At 33.1% G+C, this 22678-nt stretch overlaps 1 protein-coding gene across 5 annotated transcripts in view; it reads left to right on the top strand.

Annotated features, from left to right (window-relative positions):
- The window catches only part of LOC140671980 (uncharacterized), a 167040-nt gene that overhangs the window by 127352 nt on the left and 17010 nt on the right, over window positions 1–22678 (top strand). The window contains exon 3 of one of the 5 annotated variants that reach the window (XM_072903763.1): window positions 12313–12498. The exons of the other annotated variants lie outside the window; for them this stretch is intronic. The gene's annotated coding sequence lies outside the window, so the exon portion shown is untranslated. The remainder of the gene's footprint in view (window positions 1–12312; window positions 12499–22678) is intronic. 5 annotated transcript variants of the gene reach the window in all.

Genomic DNA, 22678 nt, shown 5'->3' with positions numbered 1-22678 from the left:
TCTTATCTAGGGAAGTATAGTATCTTGTTATCGTTGGCGATAGACGTCATCTGTTGCGTCTCTTAGACAATCGTCGACATGTAACACATTCTTCTAAAATTCATGACATTCCTTCCATTTGCAGCGCGAACTTTCGTATCTAGATTTCACCGAAGAATACTCCACCGTCCAACTTTGAATAAACTCCGAGTAAAACTACTCGAACATTTTAGCATAACTTGAGGGACTACTTTCGCACGTGTCTCTTTCACATTCTATATTACTGACTTTTCAAAAAAACAAAATAAATAAATTTGAAGATAATTGTATTATTTTTTATAGCTTTAATTGTATGAATTAAACGCACATTCTATCTTTTGTAAAATATATATATATCGATAAAATACATGTATATACATTTGTGTAAAATTTCGATAACATATGGTAAATAATAATAAATGTTATGGTTGCGTTACTCAATTAAACAAATGCATACTTCCTTTGAATGATAACGAGAACAAACAACAAAGCTAACGTTATTATCTTTGTTAAATGTGCGAATTGTAATTTCATACTAATTAATCAGATAATATTTCCATGAAATATGCCAAACATATTTTATATTTTTATTCAACAAGAGAAATGGCATTAACTTTATTATTATTATTGTTTTTCAAAGAATTAAGTGTACAATACAATTACAAAAATTATTACTGAAATATACTATAAAAATACACATATATACATATATATATTAAAACGCTTTTATGTGTATAAATAACTTTAATACAAAGAAAATTTGTAAATGCAATCCACTTATGGTAATAACACATTTAAATTTTTTTCAGTCTTTTATTTATTTTGTATGCAATAACATAATGCTTTTTTTATATTATTTATCTGAAAATTAACAAACTAATTTTGTTTTTGTGTAAACATTAGAAAGCATACATTTTTACTATGTATCATATTTTTTACTATTGTTTTATTACTTTTTACTGTTGTTTTGAAAACTTGAGAGTATCCTGAAAAATTCGAATTTAATTTCGTAATGTAATGCACGGCGATATTACGACAGAAAGCTAACATTGAGCGCAAAGGGTTAAAAGAGAACTGAACCGAGAGTTAAAAAGGGATATTTCTGATTTCTGCTCATGTCCGCTATAAAGCCAGACGTGACTTTGCGATCGGCTCTCTCACTGTGTATACAACTATATATGTGTACATATATATATATATATATATATATATATATATATATTTGTATATATATATATATATATGTCTACAGCTCTCGTAGCTCTCTTCAAAACTTTGCGCAGCTGGACGATGTCTCGGTAGAAATGCATAGCAACCGTAATTCAAAGCCGCGGATCAAGTTCGCAAAGGAAAAGAGAGGGGGATCTTTCATTCGTTTCTACCCTTTTTTTTATAATTATGCGAACACAAAGAGTGCAGACCGGTCGTCGTCTCTCTCCGGCCGTGAAATCCGGGAACGCTCCTCGGTCGGTCGGCGACCTTCCTTTCGGAAACTTTGTCGAGTCTCGATATAAACGACTTCGCGAGGCGCTGTCTGGCACCTCATTACACGACTATTGCACGCGGCCGTCTCGCTGCAAAGGAAAGCCGGAAACTTGCGCGAAATGGAGAGGTGAGACGACAGACGGGATAGGCCGCGAAAGGCTCTCCGTGTCGCGCTGCAGAGAAACTTCCGGCGAACGGACGGAAAAACTGATTTCGCAAAACTAAGGTAATACGCGTCGAATATATTGTAATTTTAAGATAACACTCATCGCACATAAAGTGGCGGAGTTGGAAGGATAGGAAGAGAATAATAACAATCTGCGAGATATTCTATTGTCGACATACGGAAATAATAGATAGATGAGCTATATAGGAAACAATGAATTTTGCAAGCAGGGTAAATCAAGGATAGTTATAAAAGTATATATTAAATTAAAAGTATAATTTAAATAGTATTTAATAATAGTACTTGATTAAATTTTCTTTATCCCTGATTTGCTTAGAAAATTCTATAAAAACAGCGATTTAAAAGGTAATTTCTCTACACTCAAAAAAATGACCTTGCAACTTCAACAAAAATTTTCTAGGCGTAAAAAATTAAGTGAAACAAATAAATTATTAGCAAATACCGTGATACTGCATATATTTTGCACTTAATCAATTTAAATGATAGAGACAGAATTTATATTTGTATTATTAGTGTAATTTAGACAGAAAATTTTTCTGCGATGCCTATCTTTAAGGTCAATCTCTATTGTCAAGGACAATTATATTTGTAATTAATATTTGGCAATGGGATCTAAATTTTCTAGAAGTATTGCTAGAATATTGCTGCTATAAATTCTATACGTGACAAACAATATTTTAACAAATACAAAAAGTAGCGATAAATTTTAATTGAGAGAATCTAGAAATCTATCTACATTAGCAAAATATTTGTTTGAATTTTGCGTTGAATTTAAAAAATTTTCTTACTCGTCTTTTTTGTCCCTCAAGTTTTATTTATTACACTTTCTACAATGTCATGTACTAAAAAAATTTCCGATTTATATTAAAGTTTACTTTGTAACTTAACCATGTATGATAATTGACGATCATCAACGAAAAAATACTCTACAAAGTTTCGACCGACTTATCAACTTACTTTACTCACAATAATTGAAAAGATACCATTAATCAGTATAACGAATTTCATTAATGTTTCACGAAGTTTACTTGAAATTACCGATCCACAGAACGCGATACTTTAACCCTCATTAGTGGTGCGCACTTTGGCTTGTCGCGTGCTTTACGCTTCCGGTAGTTACGGCGAAGTAACAACATTGTGCAAGGGAGGGTCACTTCGACGATGGATTTCTCCCGTTCGATAACGACGAACGGAGAGGAATAACCCCGATATATATATATATATATATATATATACATTTCCCGTGACGAATAGAACTCTAAATAGCCTCGTATTTATAATTTATACCTCCGGGGTAATGGGAAGGTATCTTTCACATCCGATGATACGAAAGAGAGTATACTCATACTCGTGGATATAAAATCACCAGGAGCCATCCTCTTCATGAATCGAACCAAGACGAAAAATCGTGTTTTAAATCTCCCGATCTGCCGTCTCTCGATTCCCACTTCGATGTCTCTGCATTCGATCGGTTCAGGAAGAGGAAAGAAGTAGAGAGTAAAAGCGCGAGGGGCGCGCGATATTTATGAGCCGACAGCGACGGCGAAAAATGTTTCACGAATCCTCGGGGGAATCGCGCGTGCACGCGATCCGTTCACGCACCGACCACCGACTCGCTTATCCCGCGCGTGCAGGCAAACGAGAATTTGCGGCAAGAGAATAGCAGTCGCACGTGCTTCTCATCGATGAGACGATTTCCGGACGCGCGCCCAGGAGCGGGGCGTTATTATATGAATCCGAGCATTTCATTACGCGTCGCGTCGCCGCGTATAAGGATCGAAGGGATGAATAAAGTGCTCTCGAGAGGCGATACCTTGCGCGATATTCCGCGCGATGCAGCTACACGTACCAACCAACGATAAAATACACGGTCGGACGCGCCCGGAAAGCTAAAGGGAAAATATTTCTTTTACATTACCGTTGGCTTTTTAAGACGAGGCGCGGGATAATAAAAGACAACTTCGTACATCGATACAATTGGAGAGAGAGAAATGTTATCTTTTTTACCGCTTTTTATTATATTCACGACGCACATCTTTATTGCCGCGGATATTGGAGATGTTGAGGATTTTATTGGCTACCTATCATCCTCACGATCGATATTATTACCGATAAATTTGTTTCTTCTTTACTGAAGTTTGTATTAGCTAAGGATGCTTTCGCGTTTGCGTGAATCGATAAACCGCTATTTACCACGATCAGCGAGTAGTAGTGGTAACGTTAGTAGTACATAACTAATTTATTAAAGAAACCTCTTCCCACACAGATGTTTAATTATGCAAAGAGTATAACGTCAAAATACAGCAGTCGATATCCGTGAATATCTCTTTTAGAGATAATCATGTCTCTCGTAACATACTTTCGCTTCGGACTATGTTCGCCTTTAGCAATGCGTCCCATAAGCATGAGCAATTAAAATAATTAGGAGGAATAATCTCGAGCGAAATAGCGTGCTGCCGTACTCGAGAGCGAAAACGTGCGAACTTGGATGACCATAATTAAAACGCATGGCAGTAGTAATACACGCAGCTCGTTCTAATTCTACCCGCATACTTATTGTCAGCGCGTTGCACGCACTTTTAGCACTCGGCAAATGCGTCAGTAGCGACTTGCAATCTCGTCGAATACTTCTTGTTACTCCTTGTTACCTTGTTAATCTCCTTTTCTTCCATCCGCGTGAGTTTTCTAATAATTTTTAGAGAGCGATTTTTAATTAAAAAGTTATGCTTGAACAATGTTCGATGACGTTATTTATTTTTTTCGTAATAAAACCGAAAATATTTCGAATTTTACCAATTAAACTGATCATTTTAATGTGGGGAAAAAAAACGATAACGAACAAAATCGATTCGCAATTAAACATATTTTTTAAATATTGCGAAATATAAAATATTAAATCTTAAAGCTTGTAATAAACATGTTATGTTGTTATTCAATATGCAATTGCACTGTGATATATCGATATATAAAATTTATCTCGGTATCCCGGTGCTGCAATACGAGGGAAAAAAAATTGGGGAACCGACGCGACGTAAAAGTCTGACAGAATAGGAATGATCATCTCGCGTCTCTACAAGTACACGTTCGCCGACGCAGAGAAATAATTCATCAGTCGTAGCACGAAACAGCGTGATAAATTGAATTCGGCAGTCGAGTGCATTTAATCGGCGCGTGTCCGTCGATTGACCGTCGTCGCGCAAAAGAGAAGGAAGCTTCGTAAACACAATACGCGGGGAGCCGGTATATATATATATATATATATATACGACACTTTAAATATACGCCGACAGTCAGCCACGCTGCTAATCGTAACGAGCGTGCATTGTGCAAATTGGAGGATCCTTAATGGGTGGCGCAATTAGCGATACCGACGGCATGTGACGCACGCACAGACCGGGTTTAGTCGGCGTGTAGTCTAGCTACATACACATACACAGGGGATGAATACACGTGGATGGTGTATGGGAAACGGGACGGGTGGGTGGGGTGAAAAAAAAACCAATGATCGATGTATCGAAAATGTTTGCCCGCAACCGGGCGGACCGGGCGCGGATGGTCGGAACCGATACGCTTATGCGCCGACAGAAACGTTCTCCAATCTGTGTCATCATCGATCGTTGCCTCCCGGTTTCACTCGCGTGGATGCGCCGATAATTACGCGGATGTGATTCAAATAACCGAGATGATTGGCGAGAGGAAGGATATGTGCAGCGCGCCGTTACTTTTGCGATCGGCACCGATCGGCGCGGCGTTTCCAAGTACGCATCGGGGATCGGAAAATGAGTTTCTATGGACACGAGGGTGTATGCGCACCATCAGATCATTACGTATCCGATCCTCCACGTGCAACCTTAAGAGGATTATTTCTATTGACCTAAAATGAATAACGATGAATTCTCCAACGCTACGCGGTTACCTCGCCGCGAATTTATGCCTATCGAAAGACGCGTATAATAGCTGATTAGTAATTAATGCTGCGTTATATTACGATCGATATCATATTGTCGTAATCATTTACTAACTTTTCATTTAACGCCATTGTTTTTGTATGTACATATTGTCCGAGTGTATAAAATATTATTATATTAATGAGAATTTAAAATTATAATTAGATTTAGAAAATATGCTGCTATACTTTTATAAGAGTTTATAATTAAATTAAAATTATTAAAGTTAATCAACAGATTGGTTACGGTGTAAAGGTGTAAATGGGACATAACATTTATTATCTTGTTATCAAGTATTCTTTATCGGCTTTAACAGCACACCCGTCATCTAAATCGAATAATTCTCGTATACACACAGTTATTAATACCCGATATTAAGCTCCTTTATCAAACACTCACTGATATTACGCACCTATTCGCTGAGATTAAACAATCATATTAGCTGCAATCAAAATTTCATTCACAAATTTTCGAAAATAAAAATTTCACAATTTGAATAAATTGTAATATGAGATTAATAATTATCATATTAATTTATTATTTTATATTAATATACAGTTGCTTTTAAGGCGTAAATTATAACAAAATTGATTTTATATTATTAATACATTAATGTAATTAAATGTTTTCTATTTTCCATAGTTTATTATATTTTAATAATTAGTATCTGCTCAACATATGATACCGCGAGGCCGAGATGTACTTTTTATTTAAGTTGTAGAATTTTTCAAAATTTTTATTTTATAGTCCCATGAAATTTGATCTCTCTTTATAAATATATATATATTATAGATTTGATTTATCAATATTATATGCGTATATTATATAAACAACACGGTATTGCCAACTACATATCCACTGGTATTGAATGGCTAACATTCCAGTAATACGCAAGCATTCAGGTGGTTCTAGTACATACACATTATTAGAGAAGCATGTCGGTCTACAAGCGCAAAGCATATAGGCATGTTGCGTTATTGTAAGGCATACGTAAACATATTGTCGAATTATTAACGTGTAATTAGCCTTGTAAAAACAAGACAGTTCTCTACTTATAATTTTAGATACCAAGCTAATAATAATAGATAAGAACGGAATAAAAAATAAACTAAGTAATAATAACTATGATGAAATTTGAATATTAATTACAAAGTAAATAAAAGTAGAATAGAAATATAAATTGTAAAATTAGGTAAAATTTTAAATACTACAAATATAGGCTTTCGAATAGCTGGCTTTTGATGAAATGAATATTCCAACATGGGGAACAAACATATCTTGACTTAAACTAATGACATGTTGGGGAACTGATAACTGATAACTGGAAATTGCCATAATTAACAACCGAGATGACTTAACCGGATATTACCCTAAGGAAACGGCAAGAAGTTCTCCTAAGAGTTAATCTCTTTAAGATTGATTGGATGGAAAGAATTCCTTTCTCGCAGGGTAAGAATAAAACGATCATGAGCATTAAGAGCTCATTCAACTTTTAAATTCAACTTGATATTGAATTTTACTTATTAAGCTCTGATTGTGAAAAAGGGTTCTAAGTGCGTTCTTTATTTTTCTATGATTAGAAATATATATATATATATAAATATTATAAAAAATTGTGTATATGTTTATAATCGCACGAACAATGGATATGCATGTGGTGTTTGTTCTACATACAGATAAAAAAATACATATTTTTATAAATAAATATATAATCACAACCACAACATTTTTTGTTTTCACAGATCTATAAATAATAATTAACTACAATATTTTATATTTCATTTGATAAATATATAATGGATACTTTACATTATATTTTATCTTGTTTTAATCTAATTTCTAATATTAATGTGACTTTTATATTTGATTGCATTAGTGAAGATAGTGAAAATTGCTACAAAATGTACAGGTGCATTATGATAAAAACAAAATTCGTTTTCCCACCTTATCTCGCGGTAATTAACGCGCACGGTAGCGGTGGTTCTTCTTGTCGAAAAGAAAACGCAATTTTAAATAGCTCTTATAGCTGGTAAGATGCACGAGTTAAAATCTGATTATACTTCTTCTGCTCCGCAAAACTTAAAGTGATGTCGAGCTAAATTACTGCTTAGACGGTGCTTAAAGTATAGCCTATAATCTGATCGACCGTCTCTTTACGCTGAGACTAGCATTTTAGTAGTAAAGTGGTTTTAATTAGACTTTATAAGAAAGAGGCGTAAAACATACTTTTCACATTTTGTGATTTCAAAATAAATAATGAAACGTATTAATTTTTTTATCGATATCTTGTTCATTAAATGAATAAATAATAATGTATAGATACAATAATGTATATATATATATATATATATAAAGCATTATTTACAACTAATTAGCCTGTTATTAAAATACAATTATTTCTAACTAATCTTAAAAATATATAATCTTAGGAAAATATAATAACAATTAAAATTTATAAAGATATATTAGCTTAACAAATGTAAAGCATAAATAATTCAACCTTTAAACTTGAAAATATATGCAAAAAATATGTGTTATTTTAATTAATTTTCTTTCTAAAATAAAATTTTGTGTTACATATTGTTTATATATAATCTGACACATATTTATATATGTCATGCAGAAAATCTCCATTTCTTCATTAAATTTATTGGGCCAACTCTAATATCCTAATTTTATCATGAGTAATATTTGAATATATTCAAGGATAAACTGTCGCGCAACAATATGTCACGACTACATGAAATACGAAGCTCACAATGATGTTGAAATCTGCATATATGAAACAGTAGGTTAATGGAAATGTCACGTAATCTTTAAGTTGATCTTATATTGATAAATATCTGTGCATATGCATGTGTGTGTGTATGTAAGTACGCGCGTGTATGACCCTGCATGTGTTTTTTGTATAATTTTATAAATGACCTAGTTTTTTTAACTTTAAGCTAACTGTTATTGAGCTTTATGTCTCTTATATGTGTTTTCCAATACATTATTGACATAATGTTCAATATGTATAATTTATTATTTTCAAATTAATTATTTAAAAACAGACAGCATATAAAGTGTTAAATTATAAGGCATTGCATAAAGAAACAAAGAAAAAGTATATGCATAGTTTGTATAGTAAGTAACTTTCTTCTTGCATCATTAAAACAAGAGATACGAGCTCGAATAAGTGAAAACTATGATTTCCGCAAACTTTCTTATTGTTACTCGGACATTTTTCTCAGTGAGACGAATATATCAGAATGTTACAGAAAGTAGAACAAAGTGTAATAAAATCCAACGCTGTTTACGGGACCGGAAATAATACGCGAAAATGCAGCGTGACGTGTATGCAAATTATAACGATTATGAATCTACAATCGTAGTAAACTTTAAGACAATGTAGCGAAATATATAGACAAATTTAATAATTATTAGATTTTAATAAACAGAATCTTCCGCTATGTGTTCTAATAATATTTTAAATAGAAAAATAATATTTTATAAATTTCTTATTTTTACAAATTTTTTGCACACAATTTGTTATGTTGAAAAAATTATTATCAAAAATTCTTGCTTATTAAATATTTCAATGTTAAAATGTATGTCTTATATGTATATTCTGCTAATTAAATAAATATTAAAATCAGTGAAAATGTTACTGAAAAGTCAAAAAATGACAAGATTTCAAAAAATCAGAATATTTCGATAAAAATTTTCATTCTTTATTCCTTCGGTTTGCGTTTCACTGATTTATGGCAGTAAGGTTTTACTAAAAAATCAAACCATTACTGATTTTTCTCATTAAAATTTCGCTATTTGTACAATTATATTTATAATTGTAATCACCACTTATCAGTACTGATTCTATTTAAAAAAGTGCATCGAAATCTATTTTTATTAACATTAGTAAGCTCCACAAAATTGCGACATGCTTTGAAGCAGACTCATTTGACGACTAATGGAATAGCTATAGACTTGTTATTAGTACCGCCGCAAATGAAAAGGGTTCTTAAAAATAATGCGATTATCGTACGGATAAAAGAAAAAAAGAAACACGCACGCAAAACAGTACTATAGGACACGGTATACATAAAGCGAGATAAAAAGGCGATAGTATGCGCGAACGTTTGCATTTCCCCGCTTGAACAAAGAATTGATAATACGGCGTAATCTCACTTTAGCGCATTAAATGTAAAAAGAAGGGTAAATGTAAAAATCGCGAAAACCCTGACATCCGTTTCGTTTCGTATGTATCGTTTCCGAAGCGAGATTTTATCCGCACGCGGGGATTATTTTCAGCCGACTGTAAGCCCCAAGTAATACCCAGAAATTGCATTATTTAAATGCCAGAATCGCATGATTTAAACTTTAAACGCTTTAAATCATCCCCGCAACCACCAAATAATTTCCTATAAGAACGTAGCGATCTCTCCGACGTGTAACGAAGTGAGAGGCAAAAATCTAATTTCTCTAATATTGCGAAGCAAAATGTCTTCAATCTTTTTCCCGCGTGTTAGCGAGATTTAGCGGTGAGATCTCGGTGTATTCGGGCACAACAGATTGCGGTAAATAAAAACTTTCATGCGGAAAACACGCGGAAATGTCATAACAGTTTTTCCTTCTTTCGGTAAACCTCTTATGTGGTAATATGAAGAAAGTGTAATACACATTTCATCCTCCTTTTATAAATCGCACTTATCAGTTTTTAAGAAATACTCTGTTTGTGTGTGTGTGTGTGTGTGTGTGTGTGAGAGAGAGAGAGAGAGATCAGAGGAATTTAATACATAGCGTACCTGCGTGAGAGAGGTCAGAGGCATTTAATACATACATTTGCGTGTACGCTCCACATATATACGTTATATATTCAAAGTTTAAATTATTCGCATATTTTCCATTTATGTGTGCACTCAACAGCCACGCTATCCGCGATGCAACAATCGTTACTTTACTCAACCGCATCGTTAATGCAACACGGAAGTTATGAGAGAAAATGTTATATGCGTGCACAAAAGTTCAGCAAAAAATATAATTGATCGATAAAAAAAAAGAACTTTTTTTTTAACATTATGTTTTAATTACTAGAAAATTAATTTTTCTATAAAACTGACGTACTATCATCCGCGTCTGACTCTAATAATCCGCGAAACTTTAAATTGTTATTTTAATTTACCTGAAAAAGTGATCGCGACAGTTATTTCATATGTAACATATGTAAGCAGTAATTTTATATCCTGAGAAATATTTAATATAGCAATGTTAAAAACACTAAAGTATTTGCACGGCTTAATGTCACCAATAATTTTGGATTACAATAGTTAGGTGTTTATGGAGTTACTTTAGGTAGTTTGCGGTACCATCTATAATTCACAGAAGGGCATGCTTATATGTTGGGAAATTCTCGGTATTATTATCATTTTCGCGAGTTAACTTAGAAGTGATTCATATTAGTGATTTATATATAGAGTCCTCCCCACGCACGTTTCAATTAAAGAATATTTTCTTTAAGAAAATATTCCTTATTGTACAAATTTATAGTATCTATGTAATTTTTTATTTTGTTTAATTTTTTATTTGTAATTATTTTTTTTTTTTTTTTTTTTCAAAAGGAGATATGAATTATCCTGAATTATAAATATAATTACACACAATTAAATACTTACTGAACATGTATATGTACATACACATTGCTTAAACATAAAATTTTATAAACAATAGTAAAATGATTAAAATATTAACCAAACATTTGCTGACAATGAGTGAGAATTTTCGATTCGATAACATCCCCTTTGCGGGTTACAATATTGTATAACCTGTATCAACATGTGGCATCTCGCAGAGGATCAGTTTCAGCGGATTCGAGTGACAAAGTGTACAGGGACGGACACAAAAAGTTTTCAAGAGATAGTGAACAAAATTAAAAGAGTTTGTCCGTCGAACCCGCATATGGCGAAGCTTTGCTTTCTCTTACATAGATACAATCTGCTTTCTGAATGTTATGCTCGCGTGGCTCACGGGATTTCCTAGTCGCACTAGGTGACAAAGGAAAGGATTTTAGTGAATAAAAATCCACAATTTTTTGCCGCAGAGCATGGCCAAGCTTTTGAAGATTTTTGCCCCCATCAAAAAAAGATACAATCTACCTGATAACATTAAAAAGATTTCAACGAGTTTCAAAGAGTTATCTCAAGTTATTCTCGGCTTTAACGTATTATCTTTAACGTTAATAAAATACTTTCAAAAGCTTTCAGATAATTAATTTTTAAAATTTTATAAAATTAGCGCAATTATTTAAACTTTTTATATATAAAGCATATAAACTTGCAACGCGTGATCTAGTATCTGAAAAAATTTTTTAATATTTACGTAATATTTGGCAATGGCATCTAAATTTTCTAGAGATATTGTTAGAATATTGCTGCTATAAATTCTATAGCATACGTGGCAAACAATATTCTGACAAATACAAAAAGTAGCAATACATTTTAATTAAGACATCCAGAAATCTATTTATTAGCAAAATATTTTTTTCAGTGATTTATAACGAGATGATGTTTTCGCACATCATCTTCTATCGATTGTATAAACAAATAAATGAAACCGTATTACAATTGTATCGCATCAACACAATATCAAGCGTGCCTTACAATGCAATCTAAAGTGTCAGGATTTGGTGAATTGTTTTAGAGCCAACACCAATACACAATCCGTAATTAGTGGGAAACGAACATCAGCTTTAACGGGACTATTGTTCGTTCGCTAAAGTGACGTTGAGATGTAACAATAGCGCGCATCGTGTACGCGTCGTGCGCAAAGTGCAAACGTACAATGACTAAAAGAGGCACAATCAACCCGGCAACACTAGCACAATACGTAAGTTACAATGCTAAGATTGATTCGTCAATATTCGATACGTCATGCGCAATGGAATATGTGCAGGGAGAATTTACTACACACACATTCATTTGTTCATATATTCAACTATAATATCAATTGAAATTCGATCGTTTAACAGTTCCATACGGTATTTTATTTTTTACCTTCCACTTGAGTAATTAAACTGTGTTTATCATATATGTGTTTTTCCGCGAGATATTTTTTGCGACAAATTTTATCAAATCTTGATAAAAGTCTAAAATATCGTTATCCACGGGCGGATTAATCACGATTTATCAGCAGCATTTCGAGATTCGATCTCGTAACGTGGGACTTGCGGAAATGAATAATTGAGCATTAAATGAATCATTCAAAAAAAAACGGAAATAATGAATTTATTTAATTTAATTATCATTAGCGACACACATATACGGTTGAAAACATTTGCTAATTCGTTTATCTAGTATCATGTGACCAAACTTGTGTTTTTTCTGTTGACTCTAACAAGATATAGTTGTGATTTTTAAGAGGTTTTTCAATATTATAATAACTGCAACAAAACTGCAACCATTTTCTATAGAAATAATCCAATGCATGTGCATGCATACGAGTACATGTCGCGTTATAAACAGAAAAGAAATATCTTTTTTTTGACATGCTTCTACATAAATACTTTTTAAACAAAGCAAATTTTGTAAAGATAATAACTAAAAATTAATATATACCGTTAAACATGCCAATATTTGATATTTTGATATGTACAATATTTCCGTCAAAATATTTGTTATACCTTGCAACAGCGTAAAATAATGACAATGTGTTTTCCTAATAATTAAAATGTCAGACAAAATTAAATTTCAACCTTTTTGATACAAGTATATGTGTAATAAAACATAAACAATTCTCTCTAATCGAGTGACCAGAGGAAATAGTTAATTGAAAATCAGTTGCTCGCTTTGTAATTATATTTTCCGTAATTATATTTTTAGAATAATATATACATATAGATGTGTGTTATAAAATAAAATTAATAAAAAAATGTGAAAGTGATTAAAAAATATTAATTCTAGCAGATTGTGGCAATTTTTTTAGATAACTTTTCTCTCAGTTATCGAAATTCTTGCTAAATTAAATATTTTTAGAATTAAATTCTAAAATGAAAATTTCTATTTTTTACATGACATATTCTACATGACACATTTTGTGTTACAACGTTTTGTTGAATAAATACAGCGATTAATTTTCAGCGAAAAATTTTACGCTTATAAATAATTCATATAATAAATTTAAGAAAGAGAGTCAAATGTTCCTTTCGATACTCAACAAAGGAGTCTAGATCGTACGATAATATGTGACATCGACGGGAGCTTCAATCTTTCGAAAATACACGCAGCATCCCTGTCGGCATCATGTGCGTCACGTTGCTACGCCGGTCGCGCGCGCGCGTGCTTCTTCGCGCCAGAATTAATTAATTAATCGACCCGCCGGACCGCGTCTCCCGCCGGGGAAGGCGTTCTACCCACAATTTCCCGACTTCGCCACTTTCCAGCGCACCGCGGCACGTATAAATCATAGAGCGCACACCCCCGCGTCGTGGCTCGCATATAAATCAAACCCCACGGCGAACGTCGGGTAAGGGGTGCGCACTCTTCGCCGTCGCGGCGGGTGCGTATCTCCGCGACGCCGTTCACGTAGAGCCACGGCGGCGGCGGCGGCGGGAGAAATTTGCATTTTCCGCGAGGAACATATGGCATTGATAGCGGATTGTATTTTTACTCGCTGCCGCAGGAGTGTGTGTTTACACGCTCCGCGCGATAACTTATTTCGTTCGTATCGGGCAGTGTTACGTGACGAGAAGGCGAACGCGCGGGTTTCGGACTTCGTATAAGGCTGATGTATAGCCTGGTGGGCATCATCGACCAGTTGGTCCGTAATACGAACCACCGTGGTACCATATTTCTAAAACGGATCAATTTATTTAGTGCACTGCCTCTCAAAGAGTTTTCTTTCAAATATATTTCAATAATAAATAATGTTAATTTCAAATATTTCAAACTTGATTAATCCTAATATTATTTTATTTCACTGAAACTAAAGTTTTCAATTTTTTATTGTTTGTATTTATTTCAGAAAAAAAGGAGAAAATCCTGACGTATTTCGAAATCCTCTTATAAATATGTACATGAAAAAATGTGAAAAATTGAAATTATTTTATTATAAAAGTACACATAATTATTGTGTTTTTTTTTTTTTTTTTTGTTATATACAGAACATATTCTTTAAGAATTAAATCATACACACGCAAATACATGGTGGTTGATGTAATTCTATTTTTATTCAGGCATTTATCTTTATTTCGATTTGCACCGGTTTCACATATTTATCTCGAACGTTTTATCGGCTAAAAAAGCTGTATTCTGCACGCCAAATAAATAATAACGCGAAATACCACCCATCCCCCAGGGGATTAACCAATCTGCTCCCTGTTTGAAATTACAAACCTCGACTGAGTTACGGCACAAGGAGAAAAAGCCAATTCCAATCTATGAATTTCCAATTCCCAAGGAAACTAAAATATCGTTGAATCTGCCTCTTACATTTTAGTTACTGACATTCTTTAATAGGAAGAGCGAAATACGAGCCATGTAATCGTACACGAGATACTGCGATTAACTATAAATCATCTCTATTACACGTTAGATTACTAACATTATGTCTGTAATGTATAAGAAGATAAATATATGAATCTATCCAAGTCGATGTAGATGTCATAAACCCAGGGCAGTAAAATTAAAATAAGGTTTCCTTGAAGTTAAGCTGGACTATTTTAAATAAGCGGCATTTTCATTATTTTCTATTTTATCTTTGATCGCATCGTACTGATGATAAACTCAACGGGTTGAAAAATTTATAAGAAAGGTAGATAAAAGTTTCTCAGAGACTCTCCAAGTGAAATTATTTAAAACTTGGAAATGAATGAGGAAGATGAGTAGTCCCTCATCACTTTCATAGCAAAATCGATCTAGTAAGCGTTATCATCATAAATATTATTTGGAAAATTGCTAGTTGAGAACCATTACGATTCCGCCACGATTAAAGGTAATAACAAAGAAATTAAAGTTGAATGCTTTGAAATCAGTTTGTTAAACACTATCATTAGGAAACCCTCTAGCGTCTAAAGTACATGTCTCGTATAATAGTGGAAATTATTACCGGTAATGTTCTCGAACGCTTCCGCAAATGCACAAGAAATGTACATCGTTATGAAGCTAATCGCCTAGATATCTACGATCTTATTTGAAATATAGATCAGTTGTATTTCTGATATAGAATGTTATTCACATTTATCGATCAAGAAATTATAGACGAGATGATGTAATTGGAAGAATTTCAGTTCTCTTAAAATATATATATATATATATATATATATTTAAATATACAAATTTAGGATTGTAATGTATAAATTACGCGGACTACTTTTAGTTATCAATTTTTGAAATTGAAAATTAAATTGCTTCGATGATGGATGATACACCAAATTATAATCTCCTCGTATTTTTATTCAACTTTCACGTGAAAGTGCATTTTATTCACGAAAAAACATTTTCTAGATTTAAAAACTACAATCTGGAAAATAAAGCGTTTGAAAAACAATGAAATAGAAGAGAAGCAACATAGATTTTCACTTCAACGAGGCGTCAGGAACACGCCAGCAAAGGGAAAAGTAATTAATCCCTGTCCTGCCATTTAACAGATACCCGCATCGAAAAGGTCGCAACGAAAATGAAAATCCAGCCGCCTCGATCCTGAACGGCAGCAAATTGAGTCGAAGTTTGATTATCTTTTTTTTTTTTTCCCCGACTCGCCTACGCGTCCACTCGTTTGTTTGCAAGAGACGGACGAGTACTTCGGCCGATTCGAAACACGGGGATCTCACTTGACGGTACTCCACGCCGACAATATTGGCGGGAAAAAAAATAAACCAGTCCCAGTTGTCGCGAAAAGTCACCTCCATTTCAGATTTAGGTTACGATAAATGTATATAACTGCGCTCTCCGTCGGGTCTGCCACTATCAGTTGTTTCCTGATTCAGTGGTTATCTCGACGGCAAGCCATCCCGCATCAAGCTCTCCGGTGGAAGGTCTTTTAGAAAAACGCTCACTCAAGGCCGAGTGCTTGGCCTACGGTAATACACCGCGGGTGGTTGGTTGGCCTTTAAACTCTTCCTCCCGGAATAGAAGTCACACAGAAAAATCCGTGAACCATGTGACAGCACAGTTTTTAACATGCGCACCATCGTATGAGCGTCTCTTTCGCGTGAAACGCCTGATTTCTCTTGCGATATAACATGTTTTCATCTTCATGTTTTATCAACACCAAGTTCTATACCGTAGAGATTACCGCTTTTCGGCTGCAAATTTTCAAGCGACTTGTGTCTGATCTCGATGATGTACGAGTGGAAGCCGCTTAAAAGAGATATCGCCTACGAAATATCATATGAATGTAATTGAAATTTAATGAAACTCTAATTTAATTTACAACAATAATATTATAAATTAGTAATCCAGTTGGCTTATTATTACCAGGTTAAGTTTATTAACCAATTAAATATTTTTGTGAAGTATTATTATTGCAATAATGCGTTTCAGAAAATAATTACATTCCTATATCGAGAACAAGAAGCAGAATATATTCAACGATGAATTTGTATAGAAATAACAAATCCAATCATAATAATTCCAGATAAATTTGTTTTTTATGACAACGTTTAATAGATAATTTTTGACTAATATAAATTGAAAAAAGATTATAATATACAGATCATTTTTAATACTTAATTTGGAACTAATATATTCCGTAAAATTTCTTATGTAATTGATAAATTTATACAAGTTTACATAAATCAGACAATAGTACGGACTAAATGAAGAAGCGCGCTTAAAGAACGCAAAATCTTTCTTTTTTTAATGACTTTATTAATAATTCAGTTTTGGTCTCTGATTTAGATCATGATCAGCAAGTAAGTTGGTCTTAATTTAATTAATTATGAGACTGAATTATCAATAAAGTCATACTAAAAATAAAGAATTTATTTACCACACTCTCATTACGGCTTTTATTTAATCCGATTTCCTACCGTTGACATTATTAGAGTCTTCAATTTTGTTTTAAGTAAATGAATAATTTGAAACTACGCGTACATATACATATGTGATTTAAATTTGTTGCAAGAATGTAATCTTTTTTTTTTTTTTTAGTGTCGCGACAACTACGACAAATTTTCTCTAACAAGATAAAACTTTCTATAGTTATGGACGTCATTCAAATCCTTGTGAAAAGCGCTTTTTTTCGCGGTTATATCAATGGAAAACTTTTCAATTGGATTATAAAGTTTTCTGAAAGGGATGATTTCTACACAGTAACACCGTGAAACAGCGAAATTATCAACTCATTTCTGTGTACAAGCAAATAAAATAATTTTTAAAACCAAATTTTTATTTCTAATAAATTATCGAGATAGTGCTTATGAATTCGGGCAATAAAAATAAAAGTGTACAGACTGTTTTTAGAAACTATTACAAAATGTATATCATTAAAAAAAATAAGTGATTATATTGCGTTTAATATGTTAACTATTTCTAGAAAAATATTCGAAAAAATAGAGAAAAAATTTATAACTAAGAAATAAAAATTTTTTTCGATTTATCATATTTTTTCATAATAATTTTAAACAAAAGGTTCTTAAATACAAATTTAAATTCTCCGCACTCCTTGATGCGCGACACATAAACAGGAAAACGTATATTCCTGTAATAACAATGGGCTCACATGTAGAGCCTTGTCATCTCATTGTCGAGAGACGCGAGCTACACCACGTCACACAGACTTTTATTACAATCACTCACGGAACGAGTTCTTTTTTCGCGACAAAACCGAATTTCAGCCAGACACAAAGGTAAAAGTTCCGAAACAGAGTGCGACACTCGGAGTAACATACCGAAAACATGGTAAAACGAAGCTCTTGTGCTTGCGAGGAGCGTTTGTCGTTTCTGCATTAACGCGCGTCTTAACGTAACGTGCCCAGCTATTCCGTGGCGAAATTCTCGTCCGACACACGTGTTATTATCTCCGACGTCTTATTAACTCCGCGACAACTTTATATCCGCATTACGTGCTCGCGTTGGGAAAGCGATCGTCACCCTTGCCACGGTTTCGCGGTTAACGTTGCGGGCTAGCGAGGGAAATATGTTTTCGACGGCCGTCAGGAGGTTTGAAATTTATTGTCAAGACACGACGGTGACGAAGGCGAGAAAGGTTCACACATACGTCCATAGACTTAGCCAGTCGCAAGGGTATCCCTTTTCGAGTTCACCTCCCTATCGCATTGTAAAATAGCAGCGGAGTGTACGTAATCCATCGAGATTGCGGCTCCGGCTCCGGCTCCGGCTCCGACTCGGATTTACGAGAGAGAACCGGACCTCGCGGCGTTTCTGCTTTTACAAGCAGATTGGATCGTCCCATCGCCATCGCATCGGCCGGCTTTCATGCCCGATCGGAATCGCGAAATTCGCACCGAACCTCTTTTCCTAAACCGAATTTCGCTCATCCCATGCGCTCACATCTGATATATAACGATGAAACGCGAAAGTTATACCGCTTAATAAAACTCACCGCTTACCGGATTATATTGCGCGATCGCCCAGTCTCTCTATATGTATATCCGTGTATGTTCTCTCGATTTAACTCGTATCCGAACTTTCCTCGATCAACAGAGACGTGCTTTCATTTCCTACTCATGGGAAAGTACAAGTATACGAGTAATCTCGAAGATGACCGCTTTGATTACACTACGTAGTAATTACTGCATCCGACGAATATGAAGGGAAATGATGTCGCTGCATGTTTAACTTATCTGAATGTATCGCGCTTTAAAGTAAAGCTTAGAAATATTGTATCTCAATCCCTATGTACGTTAATATTATCGCTATATTAATATGTAAGTCACTGTTTCATTGTGTCGTTGGTTTTATTGTTGATGTCATAAATAGTAACAATTATGATTTATGATAATTGATATCCGGTAGGAATATTGCAATATCATAATGTAAAATATGTATAAAATATATTAAAAAGATTTAGGATTATTGATGCAATTTTACCGTGATTAAAATATTTTTATATACATTATACAAGCAATATTGTTGGCGTGATTATTATATAAATATACTCATAGATAATTTAATATATCGCATCCTGATAACCGCTTTTTATTATTGATAAGTATCAAGGTTTAATAGGTAGACGAGGATGGCAGCAAGATATGACAAGATACAGAAATTTTTCTTTTCGCGACATTATACACATATATATATATATATACAATCGTATGATGTTATTATCTTTTATGATAATAGTTATATATCATGATGCGGAATTAATTTTTAATAAAAAAAGAAAACAATTAGAAAGGAATATCTACAATACAGTTGTATGCTACTTATATCATTATTTTGGCAAATGCAAATGGATCATGAATGCAAAAATATCAGTTATTTGTATAAATGTGTAATGATATATTTATAAAGTTTTGGAAAGTTTACGTCATCAAAAATATTAACTCTAAACTTTTTACATTTTATACGTGACGTAAATAAAGCTTTTTTAAGAACTACATCTTGAAATGTATGTTCAACATTATAGACAATATGTCTGATGTTTCTTTGCCTTTCAGCATATTCTCATTTGTCTTACTCGGACATGAACTCATCCGTTATTTTGATGTAAAAATAAAAATAATTCTTGTATAAGAGAAACACACAAAAAGGAATTTCTCTAGAATTTATTTTAGTAGAATGTGATGTATATTGCAATATAATGTAAAATAAAAATATTTATTCTTTTTTAATTATTCTAAATTTATATTTTATAAATACTTTATATTAGGAGCAAAATAGTATTTAATAATTTAATAATAATATTTATAATATCGACACTATAGGAAAATAAGAGTAATTTAAAAAAGAAGATTTAAAAGAATATTTAAAATCAATTACATTTAAAGTTATACTTTAAATTATAAATTTATTTAGAACAAATATATAAAATTCTATCAAGTTTATAAGTTGATAATAATACAAGAAAAATTGATAAAAAGCTCCTTTTTCTGTTACATTTTACATTTTACAATGATTTAGCGCCTGTATCCTATATGTCTCTACTAGTTTATTTCATGAATATAAATCTCGAAAGTACTATTTACGTATTTCTCACGGACTATTTCAAAATTTTCAACAGTGCATGGCGTTTATACGCCAAGAAGAAGCATGTGAGATAAAATGTTCCGATTTAAATTTTCTCATTCGCAAGAGCCAGAGATATAACTTTATGCCTTTTTGTCGCATCTTTTTGTTATGTGTGTGAATGCACAAAGAGATATCGCTAATAACCACTTTACAGAAAAATATACATTTTTTTCATGTTTGTTCATATTTTTCCTTATTTAATCATAAAAAATGATTAAATAAGGAAAAATATAATTGAAGCTGTATTACAAGTATAAAGGTTTGTATAAAATTTAATTTATATAAGATTTTGGATTGGGAGAAATATAAAAACGTTCATTATAAATGTCGATAGACATATCGCGCGAATATATTACAATAATATATTTGTATAATATTATAAAATATTTTTGTCGTACTCTCCTTCTCTCTTTTTCTCGCTCGAAGTATATACAAGCTCCCCGATATATTTACATATCGGCAAATAGAACAAGAAAAGGTTTGTCGTTTAATCCTTATGGTAATTAGCCTTTAAAGCTTGTAAAGCTAATTACGGCTAATGAAATCTTATCTGCAGTCCGGATGCTCTGCTAAGAGCTGTTTCACGCGCCATGTACTAATTATACCGTCAAGAAGTTTTTTGTCAGGTCAACAAGGTTAAGTTTCCTTTGAAGATGCATCCAACGTTTCATGCTGTTATGCGTTTTAGTTGCATGTCATCTTATCTCGAGAGCGATACCGCAAAGGAGTCTGTTCGGGACTATACGCTGTTGATGTTTTGCCCGCTGTTTTGTACTCCAAGCAGGTTTGTGAACGCCTTAAAACCAGCAGCCCGTAACGGATTACGACGTGTCGCGATTTAACGTTTTCCGCACTTTTATTTCCCACTGAAAGTCCATCTATCGTATTCGTGACCGGACTCGAGGACGTACCGTTGATCTTCAATCCTTTCGTCGATTGTGGGGAAAAGATCTCAGACACAATTTCTCGAGACAAAAACTAGGTAGGTGTCGTTTGTTAAAAATTCTTTAACATATTTGCACTGAAATACGATGAATTCGATGCAATGTATGTGACTATGGTATACGTAATTTTTTTTGTTTCTTTTTTTTTTTTTGAGGAAAAAATGACAAGTGGCAGCGATCAACCGAAATACCAGCTGCGTGAGGACCATTCAAACTTTAACTCTTACTTACATTAGCCGTGAATTCCTCGAAGTAAATTATTTTCGACGTCACTTATATTTTCCACTCGAAATAAATTACCTCGTCAGAAATTCATGATGGACTTCTTAATTGAGGGACGCGGTTTAACGGAAAATTCACCAAGTTTGAAATCCGAAATGAAATTTGATTGAAAAAAAGGATTATCGTTTCGCGCAATTTTGCAAGGATTTCTCTGATTCGTTTAACCAAAGAGGTTAAATCAACAATAGTGTTTTTCAACTTAAAAATACGCTTTCGATATAACGTATGCACTCAAATATCAATCTATGCTAGTGTTGTTGTATTAAATATTGTATATCGATTAGCTATGAAAAAAAAATTATACTAAAAGTGTGTTATGTTCTAAAAATGTAAAACAGAAAAATAATATTTTTGTATCGCAATGTTATCGCTCTATATTCCAGATAAAAAAAAAGTATCGCATAATGTTTCATAGAATTAAGATAAAATTTGCATTGATGCAACAAAATTAATGGAAAACTTATTTGCGTTATGTAAGATAACAGATCTATAATATTTGAATAATTTGAATTATTTGTATTATTTTACGCAGATTAGTTTTATATTTTCTAAGATATTTTACATTTTCCAGAATATATAAAATCCAATTTTTGTTTACAGGAGATATCTTTTCACTTTGCAATATTACGTTACGACTAAAAAGTTTCA

The sequence above is a fragment of the Anoplolepis gracilipes genome, chromosome 12, assembly GCF_047496725.1.
Source record: "Anoplolepis gracilipes chromosome 12, ASM4749672v1, whole genome shotgun sequence".
NCBI lineage: Eukaryota > Metazoa > Arthropoda > Insecta > Hymenoptera > Formicidae > Anoplolepis > Anoplolepis gracilipes.
Note: the sequence above shows the minus strand (reverse complement) of the source record. Positions and strands in the feature narration are given on the sequence as shown.